The following is a 13,988-nucleotide window of genomic DNA, read 5'->3' on the forward strand; positions in this document are numbered from 1 at the left end:
CAAGTTTTTTAATAATTCATGAAATCGATTATTTTTAATCGATCTGTTTGACAAGCTGGGGTTTCACGCCGCGAAGTAAGGTCATTTGTGTAGGATTGTGCCAATTGAACAATGTCCAGATTGCCTTTGGCTTTAGTTGGCAGATCTTTATACTGTTCGAGTTTTATAATATATATGTCCGGATTTTTAACAAAGATATGTTTCAGAGGCTCAAGTGCCGAATCTATTTTGGGTCAGCCTAATCAGTTCGCCCTTTCTTCTGCTTCTTGAGCGGAGTGATAGTTCGCCTTGTGGGGACCATAAAAAGTGAGGCGTCCCTGTTTGAGAGGAAGCTTGCATCCATTGTGGTGGGGGTTACATTTTTCTCCATTGTCGTGGGGCCAGCAAGCTGGGAACTATTGTTAGAGCTTGTACAGAGTGGTCTTTTATTGGAGATTTTGTTTCGAGTGGGGCCCTTATACTCTTCATTTAGAGACTATTGCTTTTCAGTAATCAAAGGAGGAAATGAATCCTCGTTGTTTGTATCTCTCATTTGGGTCGGTAGTGAAGAGCTCTTAATTTGTTGCTACGAGTCATTAGTAGAGTTGGGACAATGCTTCGCCAGATGTCCTTCTCTCTTACATTGAAAACACATCAAGTTATCCCTTCAAATGAAAATCCAGTAGGAAGTTTCATCATAGTTTACTTGTAGACTTTCTGGAAGTTTGTTTACATCGTCCGGATGAATGTAAACCTGCCTGCGAAAGCTGAGTATATGTGTGTGAATCCTGTATCTGTGAATCTTACTCTTATGAAGGAGATAGGTAAGACGTTCTAATTCCCATTTGCTTGAATGCATCCAATATAACATTATGAGGAATAATAGGACAGACGTCAAAGAGAATAATTCTCTTGATTTTCATGATTAGGGATTTAACCCGGGATTACCCACCTGGGGGTCTAGCGCAGGTACATCCCGGCGACTAGACTCTCACGTGGGTAATCCCGGGTTAACAGAAATCAATCAGTCTTTGATGTTTGAATTACCGGTCGTGAGTTTGTCAACAAAGGTTTTGCCTGCGAGGTACATATATATTCTATTATTCGCAATTTTCGAAGCAAATCGAATATTAGTTGGGTTTAGAGCCTTCCCAATTCCCAAAATATAATCTTTTATGGTAATATCCTCATGTGCATCGAGAACAATAGCATGTTCCTTCATGGGGAAATTTTCTTTTTTGAGTAACACTAACGTATGAAGATGGTGGAGTAGACATAGCTTGAGGTGTGTTCACTTTATCCATTGTTTTAAGAAAGAGATTCCTGTACACAGAAATTTATCTTTCGAGTAAAAAGTATGTAGAAGTATACGTTTGCCGCACCCAACCTGACCCAATCGAGTGAGGTGCGACAAAGACAATACGAAACCACCACAGTTAGCACTACGTATAATCAGCACACGCGGAACTAAACACGTCCTACCTTCACGCGTATCAACACAGGACCTTTTTAAAGTATTAAAGATGTTAACATTTAGGTAAAATTATTCTAATATTATTCCTTTACTTGAGGAAGACACAAATAAACCTTTCATCTTTTTAAAATTTGACATTTATAATATTTATATAAATGGAGTATAAAGAGGAATGTATTGAAATCTACTTTGAATAAAGCGACTATGAAAATTTCAAACAGAATAGCTGTTCTTTTTTTGAGATTTTCATAAATATTGGTTGAATATAAAATATATGGACAATGGTATCTAAAATAGTTCGGGTAATCTTGACAGAATTGAAAGATAAATAACCATAGTTATTAAACAAACACTCTTTAATTGTGCAATCTTTTTAAATTCGCAGTCTAAATAGCTCTTGCTATTGCAAAAAAGGAAAGAACAAAGACGAAGAAACATTCAAGAAGAGCTGTTGTTAATATTCTTTCTCTTAAACAAGTGACGTTGTCGCAAAAATATAGTAAAAAATCGAAAACATCAAACGAGCAACAAAATATAACAAGGTTCTTATGCAATCCTTCTATTTATCGTGACGAGTAGTGTAATAAAAATATAAAGTGTAATAAAAGTAAAGAGAACATTGTGTAATAAAAAAAATTGGAACTTGAATGTCATGCTTGAAATCAATTTTACGAATGATTCATTGATTGGATGTCTTAAATTCTTACTTCATAACATATATTTCGTTTGTTAGATGAAGATTTTAAAAAATTGCAATTAAGTGCACTTGCAATTGTAGTACAGAACGTGTCAATAAACATAACATATATGCTATTATACATGAGGTCGCCGTGAGGTCATTATGCCAGATGTATGCGAATTGCGATACGTAATTATCAAACATTTGCAAGACAGTAAAAAAGATCTGGTTTGGTATGATTTATATTCATAATGTAGCAAATTACAGTAGATCACAGATTTATGCGTATTCTATAAGCTCGAATTCTGTTAGAAATATTAATAAACTAACTAAATATTAATAGATTATTAGAATATTAATAAACTAATACTCTAATAAAATATTAATATAGACTATGATTAAACTGAAATATTAGTAAATTAATTGAATATTAATAGATCATTAAAATATTAATAAACGAATTGAATTGTAAAATTGAATTTTGAAACCTTCCCGAGTAATAAAGCTACGAAGAAACGGTTTACTACTTTGCATCAAATCATGATTATTCACGCTACCGATATCGGTTTGTTTTAAATGCACGTTCTATCATTTCATTGGTATTTGATTTTTCATAAATTCTGATCTTCCACTAAGCTTAGAAAAAGTATATCAGAGAATTGTAGAATTGTACCGAGAATGAAATATTTAATTTGAGATACTTATGTCTATGTATCTATATACACACATACTGTATTTACTTATAAAGAGCGATCTATACGTATTTGTACAATACACATCCGAGTACACTAGCACGTAGCAACCATACCTACATATGCAACATACTTCATTGCATATTTATAACTCTGTGACCTAGACTGCAAAGTTTTCATTTTTCTTTTGACTTTCAAAATAAAACTTCACGGCGCGAGTGGCACGTTCGTTTCTGAATACACAAATGAATACACACATATGTATGTATATATAGTATTCGTCATCAAAACTTATAACTTCGAAAACAAAGGTGTACAGTAACAAAAACGCTATCTTTCAGATGAAATTTTAAAAACATTAAAGCATGCTATTCAGAGCTTTAGTTTATTTTGCACTCAACGTTCAGCGATATATTGTAAACTCTGTGTTTCAGAAAGACAATTTGGCGTGTGCCAAAGTCGAAACTCAGTCGTTCTACGTCTGAAGGATATGACATTTCCGAAAAATCTGAACAACACGTAAAAATACAGGATTTTTGATCTAATAGAATGTGGGTGATCCGCTGATTGAGCACATTGGTAAATGAGTTCAAACACGAATTGATATTAGCGAACACTACGGTTCAGTTGTATTCAACAATCAATGACATTATTATGAATAATATCTGCTAATACATTATTTTCATTTATTACACATATTACAATGCACAAATACATTTACTATCATTGGTACAGATGATATTAACCCGGGGAGGATGATAGCAGTAATCGTGATGGGAGTAATGGTAGTGGTATTATGAAAAGTATAAATGCTTCACACCGAATCTTGTATCAGTAGTTGAGAAAACCTATTTACATGATATCGGATCTTACTTTTCATTTCGCTCTTACGCTATATTGTGGAAACAACAGGTAAGAAAATACCGAATTTCGTTGGCATTGTTCAATTTGCTCAGTAGTATTATAAGATGTAATTGAACACACAGCCACATAAAATGTTGCCTTCGTTTCATGGCTACTCACTCACTCATGTACATTTTGGTGATTGCAAGTGATGAAAAAAATGCAGAATACAAAATATTTTTGAAATAAGTTATTTGACCGGACGATAGTAATTGATTAATATCTGCAATAAAAGATAAACGTATAGTTAATATTTGATATTCTATGCTTCTTTTATGCTGATAGAATTGAGATGAAGGAATATTTCGTATTTCTTTTTATAAAAATTCGAAATATCTCGGTCAGCAATTTGGATAAAAGGGAAATCGTAATTCTCATGTCACACATATGTCAGCATGAAAGAAATTAATAGTGGAAAAATTAATTATAAATAAATGACTTTATTTTTCTAGCACATAAAATAATTTAGACCATAGTAAATATTTGTTCAAAATGAAATATTTCATTCACAAATGTAAAAGTATTAACTTATTTATTAATATACTTTAATGTAGATTAAAAAATTTTATTTCATATCTGAAATCTACATTTATATCTGAAGTATCTACTTGAACGTAATAATCATTCAAACATCTTTATCTCTTTAATTGTATTTCAAATAATAACAGCTATTAACGTTACGGGATTTCCCCTAACCTTCTTAAGAAGGAAATCAATCAAAAAAATTATGGTTGAAGAATTAGAATTATTCCTTCAGTATCTTTATCGTCAATATGTTTTCGATAATATATTTTCAAAATTTTAGTAATTCAAAGTAATGATTTTCTAAGCCTATGTAACGTTACAGCTTTGGGTCTATAAATTGGTAAAGGTAATGTAAAGCTGTTTACAGCTAAAAAAGACGCAAGGTTGGATTTAGTACCTGTAGATTGATAGTCGTCAACACGATACTGTGCCGCGTACCAGAAATGCAGATCCTCTTAGGTAATATTTATTCGTCAACTTTTCGAGTGTCACAAAGATTTAGAATTCATTTGAAGCGCATAAGTCAAAAGCACGTCATTGTAACGATGATGACGAATAAAAAGAAAATTTTAAGCACTGAGCGCTAAAACCATATTTTATCTGAATATGGGCTTATACACTTAACTTATTCCAAGAGTATACTTTAGTAACTATAGAAAATATCCTTCCCCTCCCGAAATTTGCTAATACTATGTGTTTATATTCACTTTAGTTCTCAAGTTTTTCAAAAAATAGAAAAACCATGAAAATAAAAATTTCTGGGTTTACTTCAATAAAGTTATTCTCTATTTTAAATATAATTCTATTAATTGTACAAGCAGTAAATACTTTATTTTCTAAAATGGGGTCACCTGGCAGATATTTACCTGGAATATAGCGTAGAATCGCCGATGAACGATGTACACAATGGTATTCTTATTGCAAAGCAGTAGAGAGCAAATTTGTTTACGATATTTTGAATATATTCTTGCATATCTTGCCTGTTTTTTTTTTATGGATATTGTTTTCAATTTTCGGGGTAAAAAACCAATGTAAGCATCCTATTGATTATCGAACAACAGGTAATCGCACGTTAGGACAACAATGTTAAAAAATGGCATTTCAAAATGATGAAAATTAACTAGAACTTCAATCATCAATTTTCAACGTTAAAATACTTCAGTATGCGCTAATGGACATTCCATAGAGAGGACAGCCATAAATTGTAATTGGATTTACGAGTTAGGGATTGGAAGAAGTATATAACAAATTACCATATGGAAATTGTAATATTAATTCTGAAGGTTAAATCTGATCCTGTAAACGCAGCGCGACGGTTACCACTGTATCTATAGAAATAGCTTGGTATAAAAAAACAATATAATTACATTATACTAATATTTTTGTACATTTGAGTAATGAAGTTTTTGTTTATTTCAGGTTCTATTGGATACATAAGGCAACTCAAATATTTGGTGCAGTCGCTCTCTTAGCTGTAATATTATATGTCACTTGCTGATCGTTTTCACTGATATTGCTTCTACTTAAATTTAGAACAAAATAAATAAAATTTTAGAAATAAATTCATCTGTTTAAGCTGAGACATTCTACTCGCTTTTCCTTAGATGTGTTTTCTTTATAGTTAGCAATAACTTAATACGTGCAGTTATATAGGTCGAAGTTAATGATTAGGACAATGTTCACCTAAGTGCGTGGTACGTGATGAAAAGCTAATCATTAGGGTGTATCTCATTGATGAGTGTCTGAGACGTTCAAACTTTTTCATTCATTTTTGTAACAAGTACGGTTCATGGAAAAAATAATACAAAAATATCCACTTTTGGTCCGTAAATTTGTTTATTCGAATATTTCATATGTGCATATTCATATTATTTATATATTTTTCGTGGATTTGCTAGATTATATAAATCCACGGCAGTATCATGATGATTTTCCTCAAGTATAGAATGAAAATTACTGCGTGTTCCAGGATATTTTAGGTTGTGGGATCTAGAATAGCAAAAAGAATCTTAGAAGGAATAATATCTGGACGACGAGGATTATTCCATTTGTTTGAGATCCACGAAAATGTTTAAGCATTGATATTTAGGACAACTTTCTTCTTTCCATGTTATCGCCAGGCTATTTTCGAGACAGTTTTCGCAAAAAAGTATCAATACCGCTGCAATGATTCCCATTTGTGACAGTCCTCACTTTTATGTAAATTCGTTTGCTTATGTAAAAGATATACTTCGAGCATTGGTTCTAGCTAAAGTGACTACGCAACTAATATTGACATGTGCCGTTATGAACATAAAATTGCGAGCAGCATTTACTGCAGCAATGCAGAGGCTTTTTTGAATATATCTCGAAAATTAAGCGATTCCAACAATTTTATTTATGAATATATATAACAGATATGTATACACACACGCGTGCACACACGCAGAAAAAAGTTGATCAAAATGTTAATTTTTACGACGTATTCAAAAACTTTCGGTATCGGAGAGGAGATGTGTTATGTCAGCGGATCAATCGGAAATATTACTATAGGAAACACGAACAATCCTCTGCTTTTGTACTTCATACGTTTTTTGGTTTGACAGTTCCGTGGAATGTTGATATAGTGGCCAGCTCCGAAGAAAGTATTTAACGAGTTATTTTATAAATGAGTTTGAACGTTTCTTATACAAAGACCAAGGCTTCTTTTAAAAATGAGAAAATCTCCATAGATATGCTGATCATCTGATGAGAGAGCGGAAAGTAGTGCCAATCTTATGCCGGTTGAAACCTCTAAAACCTATGCAAAATCTCCTCCGCCAGCACACAGTACCGTCTGTAACCCAGTTTATAACTCCTTCCGGGCTTGGATGCAGGAGAATTGTTTATTGTGGCCAGATAAGCTAATGGTGACCATACGAAATAGAGAAAACCTCCATACAAAAGTTCTCAGGCGGCTAGCGTGGCTGATTTTCTGCAGCCAGCGTGTTCCTTTGCAGTCAAGATGCATTCTCTCACGAACAGCTTCTGTGCTTCTTTCTTCGTCGTGATCGGAAGAAGTGTTCAGCCAAAGCATTGACCAGTAGCACTCACTAATAGGATAGATCGGACATCAAATAGGGTTTCGTGTCTCAGGTTCTAAAATTCCGACCAGGATGAAAATCATCACTTACGGGTCTTTCAGCGCACTTTACGTTTAAATGAATTGGAGAAGCTACGTCATACAAAATGATACAAGTTGGATAAGAATAATGATATCCGTTACAGTGTTGTACATCTTCAGCCGCAATAATATTTTATATACCGTGAAAATGATATAACGATTGATAATCTCTGAATTTTTGGAAAAAATGAACAATATACGAATGTAATGCTCTGATATCGAGAATGATGCATTCTATGACCGTGAAAGTTACCAGAGGAAACTGAAATTGAGTTTTTGCATTGAGTTTGAAACATAAATCCGTTAGAATAACAAGCGCTTACCTGAAACGGTTGCATTTTATAATAAGACTAAATTTGGCGTAGACGTTGCAGACTAAATGGCAAACAAATATAGCAAATCAGAATCAAGAAGGTAGCTTCAAGTATTTTTCAACATTTTAGATTTGCCTGGATCTTATTTAAAGAAACAACAGCTAAAAAGATATCCAGAAAACATTTTGTGTTTTAACTAGCAAATGATCTTGCTACTGAAAATGTAAAACCAAGGATGGAATCACGGGAAGATGTCCAAAGAACTTTAAACAGCTCACTTTATTCACGCAAGTGGTGTCAGACAGGGTATTGTAATAATAATAAGACTCGAAGAGTTTGTAATATCTGCAAAAAATACGTAAGCGGAAAATGCACTGAGAAGAAAAACTGATTACGTTTGTAAGAAATGTGACAAATTATAACTTCTTATACCTAATAATTTACTTTATACTATAAGAATAACTTTGGAGATGTTTTAAATATTTTTGTTACCAAAACATATATTCTTTATTATAAGTACTTTTATTATTGATGTGTAAGTGGTAAAATGTGCCAATCCTCATTCATGGAATCAAGATCACGGATCCCGGTCTCAGATAAATTAATAATACCAATCTAATTAAGAGCAAAAGTGTATTACGTAACATGGAATTTCTTTTGTAAGAAAGCAATAAATCAATAAATTTAAAAATGTTCTACCATTACGTGTATTTTAAGTACCAGTCATATAGACTGGTTTGGTGGAAATTTAGCTTCGTCTTAATTTCGGTAGTTTTAGTGTTAATTTTTTTATTAAGATAAACTTATTAAGATAGTAAAAGCTATACAGATTGAATTAAATTTTTCAAAGTGATAGTATCATTTGCTCATTACATCTTCTTTTTCTTCTCTTCACGTTATACAAAAATTTTTTATGTAGTTTAGTCAGGAGCTCAATTTTTTGTGTTCTTCAATTTCTTATATGTTCTTACATTTCTTATTTCAAGTATACAAAGTCGATAAGTATGTAGTACACCATACAGTCAAGTTTATTTTCACCTATAAGAGAGAGTAAAGCTTTCCCTTTTGAATATGAAATGTAGCGTGCCGATCTGACCTCGACGTATAAGTAGCAGATTGGTGGCTTGCTGTGTTTCAACGTTAATGTCGAAAGTCAGCTGATTTAAGATAGAGTTGTTTTAAAGTTAGATTGGTAGGATTGAGGAATGTAAATGGTCATAAAAGAAAGATTGATAAAATTTGAATGAGTTTGATAGTCGAACCTTGACCTGTCGTATGGGTTGCTCCGAAACTTCGGTGCTCACTGCGCGATTGTCAAAACATTAATTGTTGTTTTTTTTTTTATTTAATTAGTCAGAATGTTTCGTCTGCAGTAACCTGGGCCTGGAGTGCCCTTTAACCTGCATAAAGATTGATATTATTCATTTGTGGATATTTATGTGGTTTGATTGCATGATGAGGTGAGGTTAGGCTTGCAGGAAAAGTTTCAAATAACCTGCAGGTTCCTTGATACAGTTTGAATCTGAAGGTTTTGGTTCGTTAGGTTGATGCGTGTTTAGATAACTTGACCTTGACTTTGAGTGATATGTTTTCGACTTGATAATTGCCTGTTTCCCTGATGAGGGGGTTCTGATTGTTGTTGTAGGCATCGGGTTAGGGTAGTGAGTTTTGAATATGATCGTGAGGATGTTGGCTAATTGATGGAGCTGTGCTACGGCTGTGTCCCTCTGTTTATTGAGAACGATTCTAAGGAATTTGTTTAGTATGATTTGTATTTTGTTGATGTGTGCTTTGGCAGCAGAGACCCAGACTTGATATCCATAAATAATTATTGATATTTTGCATGTTAGATACAGTTAGATTTTGATGTTTTTCTTGAGTTTGCTATTTCGGGCTATGAGAGGGTATATCCTGGATAGTGCTGGGATAGGCGAGAGTTCTTTTTTCTATGGCTTTGGCCCAATGAGTTTATTGTCTACTGTTGATCCTGCGTAATTGGCCGTAGTGGTCCATGGGATGGAGTGTTCATCGATCAAAACTTTATCTGCGACTTGCAGGGATCTGTGGGAGAAGGTCAGGTATGGCGTTGATGTGGGTTTATATATACTTTTGTTGCCTATGTCGGGTTCCATGATGACGCGTATATGGCGGTATCATCCGCATATATGGCGGTTTGGATGTTAGTGGTGGTGGGAATGTCGTTAATGTATATACAGAAAAGCGTTCGTCCGAGTATGGAGCCCTGCGGTATTTCGTCCTTGATGGGGTGTGTCTCTGATTTGGTTCCTTGTACTGATACATAGAATTGTCTGTCTTGTAAATAGTTTTCGATGATGTTGGTGATTGAGGTGGGAGTTTTGATTTTTTGTAGTTTGTACAGTAGGGCTTCATGCCAGACCGTGTCGAACGCTTTCTCGAGATCGAGTAGTATCAGTTGTGTTATCCTATTTTTGTTTAGTTCTATTGTGGCGTACTCCGTAACTCTTTGTAGTTGATTAATACGCGAGTGGTTTTTACAGAATCTAAATTGCTGTGGTATAATTATATTATTGTTGTTAAGATGCTTGAGGAGATGGTGGTGAATGATTTTTTCTAGTACTTTACTTAATGTGTTTAACAGGCTGATGGGCCTGGAGCTGGTGGTTTCTGTAGTTAGTTTACCGGGTTTGGGGACCGGATGAATTTTGGCTAGCTTCCAAGTTTTGGGGAAGTATGATAGTTGGAGACATGCTTTGAGGATGTAATATATATGCACCATGATTTTTTTAGGAAGATTTTTTAGTTCGACGTCTGTGATCTTGTCTGGACCGGGGGCTTTGCTGTTTGGTAGCTTTGTGATTATTTTGTGTATGATGTCGGGGGTTATCGTGATGTGCGTTGTGGAGAGTGGAAGTGTTTCCCTTGTTGTCGTAGTGGTCTGTGGGGAAGGCTGGTTAATCGTATTGTTTGCAGTGTTGGGTTGTAACTCGTTGTTGTGTGTTTTGGCGAAGTATGCGGCAAGGGCATTTGCTTTATCAAGGTCCGTGTAGTGTATGGAGTTATCTGCAGGTTCATTTAGCGGAGGCATGGGGGGGGGGGGGGGGTTCAGTCCTGTCATCTTGTACGTCTGCCATAGTGTGTGATCTGGTTCCTCTATTTTTTCTAGGCGGTTTTGCCAGATGCTGTTTCGGGTGGTTTTGATTCTTTTTTGTATGAGTGTTAAGATGTTTCTCTGTAGCTTGTGTAGCGGGTGCCCCGTCTTCTCGTATTTTCTTCTGTGTCCGTTGCCGTTCGTTATTACGGTTTGCAAATTTGGATCGGTGTACTCTGTGGTTTTGGTGAGTCGGGCGGCATTGCAGTGGACGTGGTATATGTTCTTCTGGAGCGTGTCAATCTGTTTGTCTATGTCCTCTTGACTGCTGATGTGTTGGTTTAGCGGAAACGTGTTGCAAATTTTTCTGTATAGTTTCCAGTCTACTGTGTGTTCCGGTTTTTCTTCAGGTTTTAATAATTGGTGTGGATGGTTAGAATTACTGGGATGTGATTCGAGAACTCGACCGTTTCCGTCAAGCATCAAGATGAGTGTTCTGACATCTACGACATAGAAGCGGGCGTCCGACAGGGCAGTGTGTTAGGCCCATCCTTGTACACAATATATACATCAGATATTCCAACCATGAGCGAAACCGATACATCCGCAGACGATATATAGCTATATTATCCGCCCACAATGACCCAACGGCAGCGATAAATATCTTACAAAAACACATCGAACTACTAGAAGAATGGCTGCACCGATGGAAAATAAAAGTAAACACGGACAAGTGTAAGCACATTACCTTTACCCTAAAGAAAAGTACTGTTTCTGATATAAAACTTGACAATATTCCCGTACCACAAACCAAATCGGTTAAATATCTGGGATTATACTTGGACTTAAAATTAACTTGGAAACACCATATACACTGTGAAATCGACCAAATTCGTATTAAGAGGAAAAACATGTACTGGTTTACGTCCAAAAAATCGAAACTAAGTCTTGACAATAAACTTTTAATATATAAAGCAATTATAAAGCCTATCTGGACCTATGGCATCGAAATGTGGTGCATGGCTGCCAAAAGCCACATTGCTAAACTTGAGGCATTACAATCTATAATCCTTGCAGTAAACAGTAACCATGCTCCATGGTATGTTCGAAATGACGAAATCACCAGTCGCTGCGACAGATATAAAAAAAGAATAGACAATCACCCCAACGACTTAGCAAAGGAATTATATGTAACTAGTCTGCCTCGCAGACTGGATAGGAAGCATCCAAAGTATCTTCTATCCTAACATCATCAAGTTTCAACAGATGTTCTCCACGGGGATAACAGCCACGTGCTAATAAACCATTCCCGATACGATAATTCACCGAATGTCCTTGCTGGAAAAATTGTGAAGGCTCTTGGAGATAATAAAAAAAAAAAACTCACGGATATAAAAAATACCCATAGTCGCTATACTCGTCGAAAATTCTATGTATACAATCAGTCGCTCAGTGCCGATTTGGACCTTTCATCCTACGACATGACTGAGCGACTAGAGGAACGTAAATGTATGCGACTTACTCCGAAGAACTGGACTGAATGAAAATCATCGTGAAGATCCTCGTCAAATAGGTATCACTGATCCCACGATGGAAGTGAACGCTATGAAAAATTTCTGAAGGAATAAGGCATAGTGTTATTTGTGAAAATTTAAATTTTCATAATGATAAAAATTGAGATTCTAATAATTTGAAATTTTTTTTATTTCACAGCTATAATTTAACTTGAATGAAAAGAGAATTATAGAGAATAGAATTAGTTCAAGTACAATGTGCCAAAGTACTCATTTTTAGCATTTCAAGCATCATAAGATTCTTAGAGGATACAGGAAATTTGGAGACTATAAGGAATCTGTACAAATCATAAAACATTAGAATTTGTATTTAAAAGCAAAGTAAAATCTCAACTCCGTGATAATGAACGTTCTTTGATTTAGAGTCACTTTTGGTTTCCCAAAAAGTACAATAAAATTGATATTGTGAAGCGTCTGTAACAAAACGTCATACATTATGTTTCGATGATAAATTTGAAAAATTGACCAAATTGAAGTATAATATACAAAACTACTTAACTATAATATACAAATCTTGTTCTCCTGGAGAGGCCTTATCTTCTTGAGCACTGACTCTAATACCGAAATCGAATATTGTAACGAGAGAAAATATGGAAAACGAAAAATAAAAGATTGCTTACGCGCGCGATTCAGTAACAATCGGTGAATTCACTTTAATGAATTAATTTAGTTTAATCAGAGCCATTTTTCTCAGAAATATTACAAATACTCAGTCCACCGAACGCGTTGCATGCGGTCACAAAAATTTTCTCAAAATAAAGCTGATTAGTAGGAATAGAGCAAAGGATAGGTATTTAGAAAATACTGCTATTTTTCTAGAACAGTTGATCGTAAAAAAATTTGAATATATTAAAGATGAAAGTTGTAAATTATACAATATTTCTCAATCCAGAATACTCTGAATGAAAGATGATTATTATTCGCTGAAATTGTATTCTCAATGTTCGTTATTAGAATAGGAAGTATGTAATGCACATTGGTAATATATCACATCACGCATATAAATATTCGAAAATATTTGCACAAATCAAAATTTCATAGCTAAATATTCTAGGAATTTGGTAAAAGATGGTTGTTTATTTAAGGTTAAAAATAAGAAAATTCGTTTAATGATGATTATAAAGTGACGTTTTACACTATTTTTTCTTTATCGCTACGTTTACACTCAATCTTTGCTAACTCAAGATTCACAGTTCTCTCTGTGTTCTCGCTTTCACGGCTCGAAACTCACTCTGTTCTCTCTGATTGCAAAAATTCACTGCCTTCTTCCTCATTTGCACAAAATTCATCATTCATACACACATACACAAACGCATCCATATCCTTAATATCTTAAATGCTATGCCTAGAAGGCTAGCCATAAACATTCCCAAGTCTCAGGCCTAACTTCATCTACAGTACGCCACTTGGGACATCTGGTTACAATTGTTGGGCAATGAAGAAAGTTCTGGACTCTTTCCCAGAATTTGCCCATCCCACAATATTTAAAAACCGACATCACTAAAAACGTTTGTGAAATCTTGCTTTGAATCGTTTCAATTGCGCGTCTGCATTCGAGAAGAGCAAGTATAGTATAATAAAGTAAAATCTAACAACTATTGATATAAATTTTTATCTGAAAACTTGTAGATGACAC

The 13,988-nt window shown here is 34.6% G+C and overlaps 1 long non-coding RNA gene across 1 annotated transcript; it reads right to left on the reverse strand.

Moving 5' to 3' along the window:
• Window positions 1-7,413: 7,413 nt before the first annotated feature.
• Window positions 7,414-8,353, reverse strand: LOC122538006. The gene is made up of 2 exons (XR_006308761.1): window positions 7,718-8,353; window positions 7,414-7,656 (listed from the first exon to the last, which is right to left on the reverse strand). It is a non-coding gene; the product is annotated as an uncharacterized LOC122538006 (long non-coding RNA).
• Window positions 8,354-13,988: the final 5,635 nt, after the last annotated feature.

This window comes from Frieseomelitta varia, unplaced genomic scaffold (assembly GCF_011392965.1).
Source record: "Frieseomelitta varia isolate USP_RPSP 00005682 unplaced genomic scaffold, Fvar_1.2 scaffold_947, whole genome shotgun sequence".
NCBI classification, from domain to species: Eukaryota; Metazoa; Arthropoda; class Insecta; order Hymenoptera; family Apidae; genus Frieseomelitta; species Frieseomelitta varia.